We start from the raw sequence: 17,786 nt of genomic DNA, 5'->3' as shown, positions 1-17,786 counted from the left end.
TATATATATATATATATATATATATGCGCTCTCTCTCTCTCTCTTTTATTAGGTCTTTGAGGTTTTGGAGAAGCATGAATAATGTTTCATTAATAATTGTAGGCGTCTAAAAATACCTATAGGTGTCCGCACACAGCTCGAGACAGAGAGAAGACGACGAACATCGTTATCCGAGTCTAAGAGGATTATCTGACGCCGACAAGCGCCTGAAGCAAAACGACGAATCAAGTGACCTGCGCGCTCGACAGTCAGCTCGTGCGCGCCAATCAGCTCGTATGCGTCAATCAACACGCGCGCGTTAATCAGTTCATGCGCGTCGATCAACACGCGCGTGACAATCAGTTCGTGCACGTCGATCAACACGCGCACGTTAATCGGCTAGCACGCGTCAATCAACTCAAAGCATACAAATCAACGAAACAAACCAAACACGCGAAAGGACAAGTCTCGAAGAAAGAGAACGGAAAAGAAGAAAAAATCGACAAACCTGCGCGAGCGCAGGACAGAACAAACCGACCTGCGCGAGCGCGGGACGGAACAAACCGACCCGCACGAGCGCGGGACGGATCAACCCGACCCGCGCAAGCGCGGGTCGGACCAGTCTGCCGCGCAGTTTGGTACACGAAACACGTTTTGACGGTTTTAAAGTGGTTTTTTCGCAGGATTCATCTGTTCCAGGGGTTCTTAACTGGCTTGAGATCATCCCCAAACATGGTTAGGCTGTTGTCGACTGAAGATAGAGCCAAATCACTTGTTCTCATCCAAATAACCGCTTCTGAAGCCCTATAAATACAAGCCTAGGGCCTCCTTTCAGCGGGGCGGAGTTATTATCAAGACGTGGATGTGCTGCTGGATTGAGGAGTCAAGGAGCACGAATTTCAGCGAAGGCAAATTAGATCCCGGCGAACTTCGGCATAAAGAAGGAGCTATTCGAAGGATCTGAACCCTGTCCGTCCGTCCCTTGAGATTAGGCTTGGTCTTAATCTCGAGAAGAGCCCTGATTTCGCTTGGTCGATTTCAGCGCTTCAAATCAAATACTTCCTCGGCGAAGGCGAAGCTCTGCCGAATTTTCCATCAACCGGATCCAGATCTAAGGCGGTCCATGGATAAACCCCGACACAGGCAAAGATCCCACGCAAACAGAAGACCGATAAACGATCTCTGTGTTTGTTTTGACGAGAGTTGTAACTTTTTATTTTCATTGTGTAATTCATTGTAACGATTGAAGTTGTAATGAATACCGCAATGAATACATTAATTTTCGACGCAAACAAATTGGCGACCACAGTGGGAGCCAACAGCTTCGCTTCCGGAGCTGTCGTGTCGCAACCTCGGATCTGCATCCCGGTTGAAGAAGTGGTCGAATACGAGTTCGACCAACTGAAGTTCGAGGAATATCTGTCGTCCTCCTCCTCCAGATCCTCCGCCTCTCGCAAGCGAAGGAAGATCAACGCCCCCGTTGTTGCGCTAGCTGAACCTTACAACGCCCTTCCGGTCTCCAATGAGTCCGGATCTGCAGATCTGAACTCCTCCTCAATCAAGGAATTGAGTACAGAAGGCGCGCCCATTTTATCAAAGAGAGCTCGTCAAAGGCAGCGCCAACGCTGTGCACGCCAACTCGCTAGAGCCTTGGAGTCAATTGACGGGATCCGTTACGAGGCGGATCTGAAAATTAGGCAACGCCAAGCACCCCAACAGCGGACAGATGTCCTCCCCTCCAAACCAATAGCAAATGAATGGATCCAAATCCAAAGGATCCGTTCAACTCTGGTGGAGCAAATTCAAAAGCGCCTCGCGTTTGCGCGCACGCGAATTCTTGTGCAAAAAGCACAAAAGATGCAGAAGGACATGGCTAAGAAACAACCAAGACTGCATCAAACTTGGAGGCCAAAATCTAAAACGGCAGCGGAAAAGATCGAGAATCGCGGGTCACTTGAATCCGACCCGCCGGCGCGCGGGTCACTCCAATCCGACCCGCCCATTTGCAGGTCACTCCAATCCGACCCGCCAATTTGCAGGTCACTTGGATCCGACCTTCCAAATCGCAGGTCACTTGGATCCGACCTTCCATTCAATCCGACCCGTCGATTTGCAAGTCACTCCAATCTGACCCGCCGATTCGCAGGTCACCCCGATCCGACCCGCCAATTCGCAGGTCACTTGGATCCGATCCTCCACTTTACGGGTCACCCAAATCCGACCCTCCTACCCGTGGGACACTCAAGTCTGACCCGCGTCAGGGTAAAGACAGAAGAAGTTATGCACATGTTTCGTCGATCCCTTCGAGTTCCGCACCTCCGACGGAGCACCGTGATAGTGTGGACTTGTCCCATTTCAAGGTGAGGATGGCGGATCGCCCGGGTCCTTTGCATAAGGATCAAGACAAGGTTGCGATCAAAGAACGCTTGGGCCTAGTGACTGAACCCCGAGCAATTATTCGAGCTGGGGGTCGCACACGGAAAACTTCTGTAATTGACCGCCTCGGACGACGAATTAAACTCCAAGAGCCCGTCGAAAGTTCACGCTTACAAATGCGTGACTCTAAACGCGTAACTCTTGAGAACGCTAACAAGGAGTTGCATACTCAGAAGAAAACACGTAAGACAAACGAACGCGTTATACCTGAGGATTCATGTAAACAGCCGATAGGTTGCTCTGACGGTAATGTCGATGAGTTGTACTATCGGGTTGGGGGTATGAACAAGTCTCGGAAGAGATATACCCGAGAAACAAAGTCTCATTGCCCGTGCGCCAAGTTAATCAGGGCAGTATTATCAGCGTGTAGCTGCCCCAAGACTGCTCCGCAGAGGGTCTTGGTATTCGAGTGGATCTTTAACGGAGCGACTAAGCCCAAGCCAAAACGTTTCTGCGAGAAACAATCGACCATTAAAGGTGACGAACTTCCGAAAGTCACGATAAATATGACTGATAAGGGAAAGTCGGTTCAACCTTCTAGCTCTGACCCGCTTATATCACACCGTCTAACCCGGTTGCGATCGGGAACTATTAGACAAAGAGATTATCAGAGAATGCAGAGAGGGTTATCCTCGGATGATGAAGCATCAGATGCTAACTCGGCAATCGCTTCTAATAATACGGTATCCAGTCCGGGACAATCCCGTGAAGTGTTCATGATCAACACCGAACAAATCGCTAAAATTCTTGAGGATGCTCTAACCAAGAAGAAAGAGGTATTCAAGATTGAAATGGAAATGGCTATGCGGCGGATGAGGGAAGAACATGACCAATAAATCTGAGCTTTGTCAAATCAAATTGGCGAATCCAGCCGTCGCAACACTGCTTACCAAGCAGGTAGCGATTCAGATGTGGATGAACGTCTCGACGATGAGAACCCTCCCGTTGACCAAAACGCTGGGGGTGGTCCTGCCAATGATGACAACATCGGGAGTGGCCCTGTTATTCATCTTAAGGATCGTCCTAGGCCCGATACGAGCGAGGATGAGAAAATGAGAGATCTCGAGAGCAAAATCAACGCTCTAATGTCTGCTCAAGAGGTGAAAAAGACTGGCATTCCATGTCCATATCCAAGAGAGTGGGATTCAATCCCTTATCCGGCAAGGTTCAACCTGATCAACTTCACACCGTTCGACGGGAAGGGTTCACCCACACAACATCTGATCTACTTCAAGTCCCACTTGGGCATGATCTCCGGCAATGAAGCCTTGATGGTTTGGTCATTCGTTGGCACCCTTCGCGGGCCCGCCTTCGATTGGTACCGCCGTCTCAAGCCCGGAAGTATTAATAACTGGGACGATATGGAGAGCTCATTCCTTGGCAGTTTCTTTGATGACGACGATGAGGTATCCATCAGAACACTTTTCGATGAGAAGCAAGAAGATGACGAGACAGTCGACGACTTCGTCAAGCGCTTCCGAAATAAAGCAATGAACTGCCGAGATCCGATCACGGAGGACTTCATCCTCCAGACATGTCATAACAACCTATCTATTGAGATATTTGCTTCCTTCGATTGATTGCGTCGAACTTGCTCTCCGTTGACGATCCGACCGTCTCTCTCTCGTGGGAATGATGAACTTTCGTGGAAAATTTTATGAATAACTCTGAATGAGTTTTAGAACTCTAAATGAGTTTGAACTCTATGAATAGAGTTGTTGGAACCGAAAATTCGGTTAATGATCAAGCTGTTTTTCTGTTGTCGAAGAATCCTTTCAGATTTGATCTTCTGAACTTGATTCAAAAATCCTATCTCCAAGGATTTCGTCTCTCCTGCCTCTCTGTGCGGTTGAGATCCTCCAAACCCGTGCGATTTAGATGCTGAAAATCCAACCCCAACTCAGTTGAGTTCGTTGAGTTTTTATAGGGGGATAAGGGGTCGTAACTGACCCCTATATCCGCTCCTACGTGGGCGAAAATCCCTCAGGACGTGGGATAAACGGTTTTGGAACCGTTCGACTCATGTTTGAGTGAGTCAAACGCCCAATCTGGCGTTCAGATTTCGCTTCCTAGGATTGAGACGCGAGGTTGGGTGTTAGCTGAACACCATTGAACGCGATGGTCACTCGCGTTTAGCTTGTTGCTTGCTTGGAAACGCGGGGGTCAGTGCTGGTTGAACTCCTACGAACGCGAGGGGCGCTCACGTTTGGTTTGTGCATTGTCGACGCGAGGGTCGCTGTTGGTTGAACACCATTGAACGCGAGGGTCGCTGCCTTCATTTCTAAAGTGGTGACGCGGGGATGACATCCGCGTCTCAGAATGAGCTATTTGACTTGTAGCTTCTTCTGTGGTGCATTGCAAGGACCGTTGTTCAGTAATCCTGGCCTTAGCTGTTGGGGGGTGTGAAAGTCGTCAGGTTGTAACTTTCACTGTAGATTGTGAAGACTGCTGAATAGAGTTTTCATCCGTCGTCGGAAGTGTCGTTAATTTGTAACTCTTCTCGATCTATGTGAAAAGCCCTCCATTCGTAACATTCGTTCACCGACCCGAAAACTATTTGATTGTAGCTTCCGTTGTAGGAGCTAGACGGGAATCCACATCCATAGTGTCTTAAAGATGAATATTTGCCCACAGCTCTCTACCAAGCAACTCACCAACTGAGTCCAACCTTTTATTTCTGAAATCATCCCACTATTCATCAGCATCTCTAATAGTTAATATAATATTAGTGCTGTTGTCGCAGCCATCAAGATCAATCATCTCAGAAGTGAGGTCGTATTTGTGGCGATTGTGGGGTTGCGGATGCAGAGATTGGGAAGTCGTCTGATTATGACCTCCATTGTCGGAGCTTGTTTGGATAAGCTATCTATTGTGATTTTTAGACAGCCTACAAGCTGCTGTTGGTACTAATCAAACGTCACAATAGCAATCCCGAAGGCAGCAAAAGACTTCGGACCCGAGACTCCAAAAAGAGTATTCCTTCAAGGACGAGGACGTTCCAGCCATCTTCGAATCTCTCCTTGAAAACAACAAGATTAAGCTTCCACCCATCACAAATCAGGAGGAAGCTGATAACATTTTGGATCCAAAGTATTGTGCGTACCACAGGAGGATCCTCCATCCCACCAAGGATTGTTTTGCTCTCAAGAATAGCATTCAAACCTTGGTTGAAGCCGGCGTTATATCGCTCAATTAAGTCGAATGAAGACTCCGACAAGTATAAGAGTATAAACTGCTACTTCTCACACTCCAAAGAGTATACGAGTATAAACTGCTTCTCGGTCATCCAACTGAATACAATGGTAAACCCAGCTTCACAAAGGAAGCTGGAGGTGGATGATTTATGTAACGGGAAATTCCTAGAGAATTTTATATTCTTAAGGATAACCCGAACATGCGACTGAGGATAACGTACTCCTCGTTACACCCAGTTTTGCAAAGAAAGCTGGGGGTGGATAATTCATGTAACGGGAAGTTCCCGGAAGAATGTTAAATGTAATATTCTTAGGGATAACCCGATCATTATGAACAAAGTGATAAACACTAAACTCCTACTATGACTTCCGAATACTCTTTTGCTGAGATGAGATTCGATCACTTCATTAGATTAATCTTCCCTCACAAAACTCTCATTGGTGCTTAACGACTCACAGTCTCCCACCACAAAATCCCCCACCGATCAGACTAATTGACGGTAGGACCACCAAAATTCTTTCTTGTTTAATCCATTCAAACTCCCGCTATGTTTGTGCACTCAACACTTTCATGGCTAGAGTCCGGATATAATGCTTAGAATTTTGATCTGTCAATCCTTGACGAAATGTCAAAACCCTTTGTGCTAAGTCATTATCACTTAACACCAAGAACCCCTACTGAGTGATTTGTACAAGTCAACACTCCCACTGTGATTTGTACTCCCACTCCCACTATCCACTTGGTCAAACCTTCCTACAGTTAGGACCACAGTCAAAATCCCCTCTCGATTCCTTCAATGAATGAGAGGTCCACAAATCGAGTGATCAAACCTATAAAAGTTAGGGTCATCTCACACTCCCCCTCCCACCTGGTCAAACCTTCCTACAGTTAGGATCAAAACCACAATTCTCTCTCGAAAAACGAGAAATCCATCTTTAGTTCGGTAATCAAACCTTCCGACAGTTAGGGTTATCCGAATCTTTTTGATTCTCGGAGTGGAGATCCCACTCTTAGTTTCACATTCGCGGATTCTTGAAGTGGAGATCCCACTTTGAGTTTCCTTTTACAACTGGAGATAGAATATAAAATTCTTCCTCTTCAGCTTTGGGAGATAGAATATAAAATTCTTCCTCTCCCGTTTCGGGTTCGTCTTTACCCCAAGAGAAGACACCACCTTTTCAACTCCTAAAATCCGTGCCTCACAGGCACGGGGAATTTTATCTCAAATCATGAGTGTAGGCGTTAAAAAAAATGCTTACAGACATACAAGTACCACTCGAAACAACATGGAGGAACAATATACACATCGTCAGGCAACACAACGCAGCGCGGCAGGACAAGGTGCCGCGGCTAAGGCGCGGCAGTCCAGGGTGCCGCGGCCAAGGCGCGGCAGCCAATGGTGCCGCGGCCAAGGCGCGGCAGTCCAAGGTGCCGCGGCTAAGGCGCGGCAGCCTATGGTGTCGCGGCTATTATGAGAGGTGTTGTGGCAGTTGTGAGGCAGTTATCCGATGATTTTTTGAAGTCCACGTGGCGGAATATCAGAAATAGAACGTGTGCTGACATGGACAAGCGGTTAAACCACGAAAAAAAGTGGTTAAAAGTCGTGGGAGAATGGTTTCAAGCACGATGGAACGTGCTGGTAACCGCCTCTTTGGCCGCGGAAGTCCACACTGCCGCGCTAATAGCCGCGGCAATATCGACTGTCGCGGCCAAAGAACAGTCATCTGGTCGGTTACTTCGCCCCTGTTTCAACTGTTGTGCACTCTTACCCCTATAAATACCTCCCTAGAAACGAAATAAAAGAGGGAGAGCAGATTAGGGCAGAGAGACTTGCATTTTTTGATAATTGGAGCAAGAGAGAGAGTCTTCCTTCTTCACAAACATCCTCAAGAAGCTTTTGGCGATTCCTAGAGATCTAAGCTCTGACTTGATCTTTAGAAGAGTGAACATCTTACATCGATAAGATATTCGCTTCAAATTCTTACTTCGATAAACGAAGGAAGAATCATTAAACCCCTCACGGTTCAATCAGAATCTGTGATTTGGTGGTCCACGAGTCAAAGCGCTCCCGGCACAGGCAAAGATCCCACGCAAGCAGCGATCCAAACAACGATCCTGCGTTTGTTTCTCAAGAGTTGTAATTTTCCTTTTGTTGTGTAAAAGAAGTCTTATAAAAAGACTATCTCTTTTGAATTTGTTGTAAACGACTGAAGATATAATGAATTCCATAACAAAACCAACTTTTGACGCAAACAAGCTGGCGACCACAGTGGGAGCCAACGGTCTCGCTGCCGAGACCGTCGTGTCGCAGCCCCTGAAAAGCCATCAAAGAACGGCAAAATTTGGGTTCCAAAGATTGAAAACACCCAACAATCTCAAAAGGGTGCAAACTCTGGCCGCGGCAGCTCAGACTGTCGCGGTAACTTATTCGACCGCGGCAGTCATAACTGCCGCGGCACTTTGCTCAACCGCGACAGTAAGGGTCGCCGCGGTACTTCGTTTGATCGCGATGTTCATCACTGTCGCAAGACCACATCTGCAGTTGATCCTGGCCCTTCTACTACAGTATCACCAGTGGAACCCTGGGTTAGCCCAGATTTGTCTAAATTCAAAATCACTATGGCGGATCGCCTTGGTCCCTCAGTTGACGATCGAGGCAAAGCCCCAGTCAAAGAAGAACCAAGTCCAGCAAACAAACCCTTAGTGGTTTCATATACAGGGGGTCGTAAACACCCTCCTGTCAGAACTGCACAAGTCCAAAACGAGAGAATACCAGTTCACTCTCGTTTAGGACCTCTGAAGACACCATTCCCGCAAGGGGGTGGATTTAAAAATTCAACTTTGGATCGCCCAGAAGCGACGACTAGTCGTTCTGTGCTTGTTAACAAAGTTCAGAGGCAAAAGATAGGTTGCTCGAATCACAATAATGACGAGCTATACTATCAGAAGAATAACTCGAGAAAGAGGATTGTCCAAGAGAATGAGTCCCATTGTGCATGCGAGAGACTCATTAAGGCAGTGCTGACAGAATGTGGATGCTCCAAGACTGATTCAACAAGAGTCTCCGTATTCCAAAGACTTTCCAATGAAGCGTCAAGACCCAAGATAAGGCGTTTCAACAAGAAGAAACCGGCAATCCGACAAGATGAGTTCCCTGAGGTCACTATCAACATGACCAACAAAGGGAAGCAAAAGTCAGTCAATCCCGACCCTGATTTCTCTCCAGGAGGCGCGGTTACAAAGAAGAGCCAACTTACGTCGAGATTACAGGAGAATGCACGAGGGTTTATCTTCAGATGAAGAATTGTCGGATACTTGTTCCGCTATTGCATCGGACGATACTGCGTCCAGTGTTGGACGAGTCAGGGAATCGTTCGCAATCACACCGGATCAACTGGCTCACATGCTGCAGGAAGCGTTGGCTAAACAACGCGAAGAAATTAGAGTTGAGTTCAAAACCAAAATGGAGTTGACTATGCAGCAGATGCGAGACTTGCAGGTGCAGCAACACCAACCGGAGTCGAGCCAGAAGGTGGAATCCAGCCGGCGTAATGAGGAGGATGAGACAATATTTGAAGATCCTCCTCCAGATAAAGACAACTCCGGAAGCGATCCGACCAAGTCAGCCACTCAACCTCCACAGATCTATTTGAAGAAAAGCGAGGAAGAGGACAAGAAGATGCACGATCTTGAGAGCAAAGTCAACGCTTTGATGACGGCTCAAGAAGTGAAGAAAACGGGCATTCCATACCCGTACCCGAGGGAGTGGGACCTGATTCCTTATCCCCAGAAATTTAATTTGATTAACTTTACTCCTTTTGATGGCAGGGGTTCACCAACTCAGCACTTGATCTATTTCAAGTCGCATCTCGGCGCAATATCCGGGAACGAAGCCCTGATGGTCCGGTCAGTCGTAGGAACCCTTCATGGGCCTGCCTTCGATTGGTACCGATGTCTCAAACCCGGGAGCATCACTAGCTGGGAAGATATGGAAGGATTGTTCCTCACCAATTTCTTCGACGACGACACGAAAAGCAGAAGGATGGGGAATCGGTTGACGTCTTTGTCAAACGATTCCGGGACAAAGCGGTGAACTGCAGAGATCCACTCACAGAAGAGTTCATCCTACAGACATGTCACAACAACTTGTCATTGGATGTGTTGGAGGTCATGGGGGTTGTCCCCTCTAAAACTTGGAAGGAATTAAAAGTGAGGGGTGAACAGGCTGAACGCTTTCTCAAGAGAAAGAACTTGGAGAGAGGTCTGCCACCAGCTAACAATCAAAAGCAGAACTTTAATCCTCGAGGCAGAGGAAGAGGGTCCACGGCAGCTGTGGATGCACATCAAACGTCCTTCGACGACGACACGGAAGTCTCGATCGGCACGTTGTTGGATGAGAAGCAGAAGGATGGGGAATCGGTTGATGTCTTTGTCAAACGATTCCGGGACAAAGCGGTGAACTGCAGAGATCCACTCACTGAGGAATTTATTCTGCAAACATGTCATAATAATCTGTCCTTGGATGTATTAGAAGTGGTGGGGGTTGTTCCCTCTAAAACTTGGAAAGAGATGAAAGTAAGAGGTGAACAAGCTGAACGCTTCCTCAAGAGAAAGAATTTGGAGCGAGGTTTGCCACCAGCTAATAATCAGAATCAAAATCAAAAGCAGAACTTTAACCCTCGAGGCAGAGGAAGAGGGTCTGTAGCCGCTGTGGACGCACATCAGACGTCACAACAGCCACCGCAACAACCGCAACAATCATCCTTCCAGTTGGCGCCAAACCAGAATCAACAGCCTTCGAAGCAGTTTAAGAATTCTGAGCCCAGATTCCCAAAGGAATACTCTTTCAAAGATGATGAAGTTCCGGTCATCTTCAAATACTTGTTAGAGAACAACAAGATCAAGCTTCCACCGGTCACAAACCAAGAAGAAGCAACGAAGATCAATGACCCAAAGTATTGTGCATATCACAGAAGGGTCCACCATCCTACTAAGACATGTTATGTTTTAAAGGATAAAATTCAAACATTGATTGATGTTGGTATTGTGACACCGAAGCCAAAGGAGAAGAAGGTAGGCGCAAACGCGGTCTCTATTAGCTTCGGATCGGTTCCTTTGTCCTGGTTTCAAGCCGAGCCAGTATCAAAGGTCAAGATGCAAACCATCAACGATGACCCTCATGGACAGCGCCAGAAGGGGCTCGTATCTCACACAGCCCCCAACGGCGAAATCCTTTGGGTTCATCCGGATTTGCTTGAAGATGAACAGTGGACGACACCCACATCAAAGAAGAAGTCAAAAGGCAAGGGAAAGGAGAAGTCCTGCTATGGAGCCTCGGCGATTCCCGAGAAGAACGATGAGGATATAGCAGCTTTATCACTTTCTGATGGAGAACAGGAAGTTTTTGCTACAAGAAGTGGAAACGAGTACCATTATAGGTATCCGGAAACCTCAGATCCAAATGCCAAAACTCTTACGGAGCTGGGGGTAGCCATAACTCCACCAGTAGCAGCTGAAAAACCTCAGAAAGTTGTTAAGCAAAAAGAAAAAGAACCTCAACACAGAGAGGTTCAAATTCCGAAGCAGTCTCGTTTTAGTCGACCGATTGGACGAGACAAACCGGAAAGCTCGAACGCACCATATCGTTTCGACGTTATGGCTCAGCTGGCTAATATCCCAGCAAGAATCACATTGTACGAGTTGCTGCGCCTCTCAAAAGAAACCAGAGAAGCTTTACAAGAAGCTTTGGCTGATTCTGAAGTATTCTTAACTCAGGTCAAGCCAGCTCCTGAAGAGCCAGAATCGTCAGTGCAGCATTGCAATCTGGCAGCCACCAAATTTCCTTGCATTGCTTTCACAAAAGAAGACATGCAAGTCAGGAATTCAAAGCATGATAGACCGTTATATTTTACTGGATATATCGGTTCGAGCATGGTTAACCGGATCCAAGTCGATCCGGGTTCCGCTGTTAGTATCATGCCACTTCGTTTGATGTACCACCTCGGAATTCCCGCCAGCAAGTTAGCCTCCACTGGAACGGTTATCTATGGTTTCAACACAAGCGGGTCACGACCGTTGGGAAAAATCCGGGTGAAGTGTCAACTCGGAGATCTGAAGTCTGAAGTCACCTGCTATGTGATCGATGCGGAGACTTCCTATAACTTACTGTTGGGTCGCCCATGGATCCACGGTAATCTTATAGTTCCCTCCACCCTCCATCAGTGTTTGAAATATGTCGACACTAATGAGGAGGTCAAGACGGTGGTCGCGGATAAGCAACCATTCAAGGGGTTAGAAAATTACTTTACTGACTCCCTTCTTTATGGTGCTGAGTCCGAAACTGAACCATCGGCCCATGGCACGGACAGCGGAGAAGAAGCTGATACCGAAGCCGGGCTCGATTATAGTGAAGGTCTTGTACTAAATGACATTGAACCTCTTGTAATCGATCTTGACGGTGATGAATCGTCGGACGAAAGTTGTAACTGGCAGCTTGCCGATGAAATAATAAACCATGATTTAGAGTACTCGCATTGTCTAGATGACGTAATGCAGAAATTGTATGACGACTCTAGTCTACATATGCCACTTCGTTCGTCTTGTACGGCGACGAAACACCTCCAAAGCTCATCTGGAACAACTATGATCCTACCCGCAAAGGCAGGGGGTGAAAAAGAGATAATCTTTGGAAAAGGGGAATCATCCCCCACTCCAGATCATTTCTTAGATAGTAATTCGGATGAAGAAAAACCCGGGCGACACTTCTCTCGGTATAGTTCTCAAGCGAATGATTATATGATGAGTCGAGGCTATGACCTTTCACTTGGTGAAGGCCTTTATTTTGGTCAAGGTATTAGGGTTCCACCCCGTTCTACCTATGTACCAAAAGGAAAACCAGACAATTATTACAGTCGTAATAGGGGTCTGGGTTACGCTTCATCATCCGAGGACGATTATGGTCAACAAATTATTAATCAATTAATAGACAGGAGTGGGCATTCATCCGACACTTCAAATTGGGATTCTGACGTGAGCATTGGTGAAAGATTCAAATCCCTAATGTCAAACATGGCAACGGTTGACCCTTCCACAACAGAAGAAGACGATCAGTTACCTATTTGGGAAGATCCATGGATGCATTACATGAATATCCAATACGGTGATCGATTTGAGCAAAGAGAACCTCCTACTGAAGATAAAGTAGCCGAAGCCTATATTTATCAGCGGTGATCTCCCGCCAGACGAAAAAGAGGAATTAATTGCCCTCGTTAAAGAGTATATCGACGTTTTCGCATGGAACTACGAAGATATGCCAGGACTCGACCCAAATGTAGCAATGCATACCCTTAACATAAAATCGGATGCTAAACCTGTCAAGCAACAACAAAGACGGTTTCGTCCGCAAATTATGGAGTCAATAGAAGCTGAAGTCAAGAAGCTAATTGACTCGGGTTTTGTCAGAGAGGAACAACATCCTGAATGGTTGGCCAATATTGTTCTAGTCCTCAAAAAGAACGGAAAAATCAGAATCTGTATTGATTTCAGAGATTTGAATACAGCATACCCCAAGGATGATTTTCCCCTACCAATTACGGACGTCATTATCGACAACACATGCGGGTTTGAGAGAATGTCGTTCATGGATGGATTTTCTGGGTATAATCAAATCAAGATGCATCCAGACGATGAAAAGCATACAGCATTCAGAACGCCCCTTGGCGTCTTTTGTTATACCGTTATGCCTTTCGGTTTGAAGAATGCCGGTGCTACATATCAACGAGCAATGACGAAGATCTTTCAAGAGCACCTCCGGAAGACCGTCGAATGCTACGTTGATGACCTGGTCGTTAAGAGTCGTGATAAAAACGACCACATTAATGATCTGAAGACGATGTTCGAGCTTATGAGAACTCATCAACTGAAGATGAACCCGACTAAATCCTTCCTTGGAATGTCCAGCGGTAAATTCCTCGGGTTTGTCGTCACCACAAAAGGTATTCATATTGATCCTGATAAGGTGAAGGCAATACATGAGCTACAACCACCAAGGAATCTTAAAGAACTCAGGGGGTTGCAAGGTCGATTGGCATATATCCGTCGGTTTATATCGAATCTCTCAGGAAAATGTCAACCATTCTCTAAACTTGCGAAGAAAGGCGTGTCATTCATTTGGGATGAGGCATGTCAGAAAGCATTCGAAGATATTAAAACATATTTAGCTAATCCACCTATCCTCGTTGCACCGAAATCGGGAAGACCGTTTCTGATTTATGTCAAAGCGACGAGCCATTCGTTAAGTACATTACTCGCACAAGACGACGATAACGGTCACGAGCAAGCTGTGTACTATCTGAGTCGTACATTGGTAGGAGCTGAGTCTCGTTACCCAATGATTGAGAAGGAATGCCTCGCTTTGGTATTCGCGATTCAGAAAATGCGACATTATTTAGTCGGACAGACGATTTATGTCATTTCCAATATAAATCCCGTCCGAGTGTTCATGACCCAACCAGCTTCCATGAATTGGCGGTTGGCTAGATGGGCTTTACTACTATCGCAATATGACTTGTACTTCAAACAACAGAAATCTGTTAAAGGACGAGCTATTTGCGATCTTCTGGCGGAGAATCCTACGAAGGATGTAGTCGAATTGTACGACGATCTGCCAGATGAAACTCACGAAGTTAATACCACATCACATCAACAAGTGTGGCAATTGTACTTCGATGGGGCTTCCCGATCAACCAACGTGGCAAGTGCACCCGGATGTTCTAAAATCTCCTCAGGAGTGGGGGTCGTTTTAGTTTCCCCGGAAAAGCACGTCTTGCCTAGAGCATATTCACTGACCGAACCATGCTCTAATAACGTGGCTGAATACAATGCATTAATAATCGGACTTAATTTTGCCAAAGAGCTGGGGGTCGAATACCTTGAGGCTTTTGGAGATTCTCAACTGGTGGTTAATCAAATACGAGGAGAGTATGAAGTCAGAAATCGAGACCTGATTCCATACCACCAGGCGGCCATCGAGATAGCAAGCTCGTTTGAAGAATTTTTCATCGAGTACGTTCCGCGTCTCCAAAATACATACGCGGATGCATTGGCAGCATTGTCAGTATCCTTGGCTCAACCTCCCGAAACAGAGCAATTAATTACAGTGAGGACTCATCAGCTTATTGTTCCAATCTACGATTCGAATGCTAAAGAGGTATACTCAACTGGAGTTGAACCCGAAGTTCGAGATTGGCGTTTTCCTATTATTGACTACGTCTTACATGGTATATTACCTGAAGATGTAAGAGAAAGGGAATCGATTCGGCGAAGAGCGCCGAGATTTTATTACAATGCCACATCGCAAACGTTGTATCGACGAGCTTATGATGGTCTTTTACTTCGTTGTCTATCCAGTAAAGAAGCGGAACAAGCACTCAAAGAGGCACATAATGGGATATGCGGTGCACATCAGCCCGGTCCTAAACTCTGCGACCGACTTAGGAGAATCGGCGACATCATGGCCATTCGAAACTTGGGGAATGGATATAGTAGGTCCTATTTTCCCGCCTTCGGTTAAAGGGGACCGTTTCATTTTGGCAATCACCGATTATTTCTCGAAATGGGCAGAAGCAGTTCCACTCCGAGAGGTGAAGACGAGTGATGTTATCAAATTTATTAAACACCACATCATATATCGGTATGGTGTGTCAAGATGAATAGTGCATGATAACGGTCCTCAATTCGTGAGCAACGCATTTATCAAATTCTGCGGTAAGTTCGGGATTAAGGACGTTTCGTCGACTGCTTATAATCCTACAGCTAACGGAATGGCCAAAGCTTTTAACAAGACTATCATCAAAATTCTCGCAAAATTGGTGAAAGCCAATAAACGAGATTGGGACGTCAAAATTCTCGCAAAATTGGTGAAAGCCAATAAACGAGATTGGGACGACAAACTCGGCGAAGCTCTCTTGGCTTATTGTACGACCGTCCGCACGCCTACCGGAACCACCCCGTATGCTCTAACATATGGATGTGAAGCCGTCCTCCCCTTGGAAATACAGATTCCTTCCCTCCGTATCGCTCTCGTAACGGGAATGACGACGGAAGAACATCATCAGAAACGTCTTGAGGAATTAGAGATGTTAGATGAGAAACGCTTGGAAGCTCAACAACAAATCGAGTTTTATCAAGCTAGAATTTCTCGGGCTTTCGATAAAAAGGTCCGACGACGAAGCTTTAAAGAAGGAGATCTAGTGCTCGCTGTTCGAAGGCCTATGATTCTCACTTCTAAGAAGAAAGGCAAATTTGAACCTAAATGGGAAGGACCGTTTGTGATAGAAACAGTCTATTCGAACGGTGCATATCGCCTGGTTACCCAAGATGGCAACAAATTGATGATGCCAATAAATGGGAAGTTCCTGAAAAAATATTATCCGTAATATATTCAGGATAACCTGTGTAAAGCGGGAAGTTCCTAGAGAATCCTATATAGGATATTTCAGGATAACCCGAGATCAGTTCACTATTTTAAATGAGAAGCTGGTCATTTGAATAATTCATTGTTCTTTTACAACTTTTGTTGAGATGAGATTTAATGATAGTTAATCTTTCCTCAGCAAAACCTTGTAATATAATCATGGAAGATGAGATTTGATGATTTGTAATCTCACGCTATGAAACCCCCATCGGTCGGATTGATCAACGATCATCAGTATGTATCAGTCGACAGATTATTTCGTGTCAAATTCTTATGTTTAAAATCAAAATTTCCCACCGATTAGTTTGTGCAAATCAACAAACTCATTGTTATTTGCACCCTACTCCTATTCCTCACTTGGTCAAACCTTTAAACAGTTAGGACCAAAGCCAAAATCCCCTCTCGATTCGTTCCATGAACGAGAGGTCCACAAATTGAGCGATCAAACCTTCCTACAGTTAGGATCGTCTCAAAATTCCCACTTGGTCAAACCTTACTACAGTTAGGACCACAACCAAAATCTCCTTTCGATTCATTTTTGCGAACGAAAGGTTTACTTTTGAATTGAGTAATCAAACCTTATGACAGTTAGGGTTATTCAAACCAACCTATTTTCTCTAAGTGGAGATTCCACTGTGAGTTTCCTTTTCATCAGGAGATAGAATATAAAATTCTAACAAAACAGCATAAAAAAATAAATGTATGTTCTCAAAATTACAATAATTTGTAATGGCGGAGTTCATCTTCTAATTGGGAAAGCCTTGTCGCAAAAGCCAGCTCGAGCTCAGGTATCAGATTTGCTTTAAATTTCCTTTCATCGATGCTTCGAATTTTGGCGGCTTCTTGCTCCTTGTCAGCAAAAATCTTGTCCTGAAGATTCAGTTGTCAGAGTGTAATCACCTCGGCTTGAGTTACCTCCGCTAGATCAGACTCCAAAAATTCACAAGCATCCTTAGCTTCGGCAAGTTGCTTTTCTAAATGAGCTATCTCTGCCCGACGCGACTCCAAGTCACGATACATGTCTACCTTTATTTGTGCTTTCTTGGCAGCGCTCACCTGGAGTTGATTGATGCGAGTTTTCAATACTTGAAGTTCAGTTTCAACGGATTTCTGAGAATCACGCCATGCCTGTAGCCTCAGGTCCATTTGAGAAGCGATGTAAGAAGGTGCGCCATTAGCTCGAAAGTTCTGCAACTGTTTAATGTGATGTTTCAGATCGACCAAATGGCTTCAATGGAGTTAGACAATTCAGTGCACCCCTGTTCTTTAATTCCTGATACATGGCGGTCGAGAGACTTCCTGAAAAGTTCAAATGGTGAACCTTTAAGAAGAATTCGATCAACCATGGCGTTTAAGAAAAGAACGAAGCTTTGGACGTCAACGCAGAGGGCAACTTGGTTTGGATCTTCATCTGCCAATAAAGTCTGAATACGTTCGGACAATGATGAAGAAAGAGCTGCAAGGGGAATAAATGGAGTAAGCACAAAAATATATGCACTCGCTGGAAGGCTTCACAACCAGGTTACCTTGGTTTGTTGAGGTCATAACAGATCCTATAACAACCGGGATTTGCTCAGGAATAACGCTCGTCGGTTGAGTCACTACACCAGACGATTGTTCACCTGAAACCCCCAATGGTTTCGGATCCAGAGCGACAAGATCTTGAGGAACAAGTTCTGTCAATAAGAAAAGGATGAATAAA

Source organism: Asparagus officinalis, chromosome 8 (genome assembly GCF_001876935.1).
Source record: "Asparagus officinalis chromosome 8, Aspof.V1, whole genome shotgun sequence".
Lineage (NCBI taxonomy): Eukaryota > Viridiplantae > Streptophyta > Magnoliopsida > Asparagales > Asparagaceae > Asparagus > Asparagus officinalis.
This window is presented reverse-complemented; position numbering follows the sequence as displayed.